We start from the raw sequence: 1,927 nt of genomic DNA on the forward strand, positions 1-1,927 counted from the left end.
TTCCATAATCTCAAAATATCTTCATCTTCTCAGGTATCACCGTATTAAGCATATGATTCTTTTACACTTTTTACCCAAATCATTTTCAAGCTCAAGTTGGGTATCCATCTTCCTTAAACTTGTTCATCTCTTTTGTGCTCAAACTAGGTATTCGTGTTTACTATCAATTTGTTTGCTAGAGTGGGTTGCTTAACTATGATGATAATACCCTAAACTCTTGTTACATATGTGTGCATATATATTTTTCTATATATATTTCTATTCTATTTCTATTATATAGAAAGGTGAAGACGACCATGACGACCAATGGCAATTTCGAAAATCTAATATGATTGAAGGGCAGAATAGTAATTATTCCTTATCTATTAGAATGGATTTCTAGAAGGACATGGACCTTTCTAAAATTGCCTCTTCCTTTTAAGAGAACACAATTTCCTGTACGATTATGTTTTGCCATGACTATAAATAAAGCTCAAGGACAGACATTAGATTTTGTTGGTATATATTTACGGGAACCTGTCTTCTCTCATGGACAATTGTATGTTGCTTTATCAAGAGCAACAAGTTCTCACAATGTTAAAGTATTAATTAGACCACCTATAATTGATGAAAATGATGATCATTCAACATATAATGTTGTCTATAATGAAATTATTGAAAAGGCCTTTTCTTGAACTTTGTGCTTTAATTTGCAATGGTAAATCTCATATATATATTTTATTTTTTTTGTTTATGTATATTATAATATTGCTTTCATTATACATTTACCTTTAGCTTATCCTCTTATAATGTATTTTAATTGCAGATAGTTCAACATGGCGGAAAGATATACCATCAATATGATCACTCCCGATACTAAAGATTGGACCTTTAAATTCCAAGTTGTTGATAAAAGTCGACCAAGGGACAACAAAAATAAAATCACAAAATACCAAGTCTTAGTTCTGCAAGATGAAGAGGTATTTATTTTTATTAATATATTATTGATTTTAAAAACCTAACTTTAATTGCGTTAACTAAATAATCCATCATTTTATAATTTTACTTTAATAATATGAAAAATAATAAGATAACTTTTAAATTTTACACAACTAATCAAACTTTCTACAAATTTTTTTACAGGAGAATCAAGTTCAAGCCACTATTTTTAGTACCGATATAACATATTTTGAAAAAGAATTTGCTCCTTTCAGGACTTACTTGGTATCTGTTGCACATGTGAAATTACCACCTCTTGGATACGAAAATCCACTTAACAAATTCATTTGGACACTCGATAAAAACACCATTGTTGAACCAGTTGAAGAGGTCAAACCTCCCGAGGATCCATTACCACCACTGATGTGAGGTCAAAATACATATTTTTAATCATTATTTGTCTCACATTTAGTATTTATATTTGTCCTTTATGAGCATAAATTTTATGGATTGTGCTAAATTGTGTATTTTATTTGTAGGATTAAATTGATGGAAAATTGGAGATGTTTGGAGCTAAAACGAATTAAAGATGGAAAGTTGAAGAAGGAAATCAAGCAGGCAGCTTAATGGAAATAAGTTAATATAATGTTAATATAATTTATATGCAAATAAGGAAAGAAAAACTTACCTGCTGGTCCACGTATCAGGCAGCAACATCAAAAGAAGTTACACGCACAAAAATTGGAAACTACACGCGGAGAAAAAGGAATTCAATTCCTTTCGGGTTTTGATTCCTAATTTGTTTGGACTCAATTATTTTATTTAGGGTTTCCTACATCTATAAATAGGGCATGAAAATAATTATTTGGGAGGCCAAGAACCAAGATACAAGACACAATAAAATTTTCTTCTAGCTTAGGAACTTTGGAAGAGCCGCCGTGGAGGCCGGAGAATTGTGGTTTATTCTTTCTTCTCCTTTATTATTTATTTGTATTCGTGATTAATAAAA

At 30.4% G+C, this 1,927-nt stretch overlaps 1 long non-coding RNA gene across 1 annotated transcript in view; it reads left to right on the top strand.

The window, feature by feature from the left end:
- Positions 1-1,321, top strand: part of LOC107060509 (uncharacterized) — a 5,234-nt gene extending 3,913 nt beyond the window's left edge. The window contains exons 2-3 of the long non-coding RNA XR_001473387.1: positions 806-959; positions 1,123-1,321. This is a non-coding gene — a long non-coding RNA (uncharacterized lncRNA). The remainder of the gene's footprint in view (positions 1-805; positions 960-1,122) is intronic.
- Positions 1,322-1,927: the final 606 nt, after the last annotated feature.

The sequence above is a fragment of the Solanum tuberosum genome, unplaced genomic scaffold, assembly GCF_000226075.1.
Source record: "Solanum tuberosum cultivar DM 1-3 516 R44 unplaced genomic scaffold, SolTub_3.0 scf00086, whole genome shotgun sequence".
NCBI lineage: Eukaryota > Viridiplantae > Streptophyta > Magnoliopsida > Solanales > Solanaceae > Solanum > Solanum tuberosum.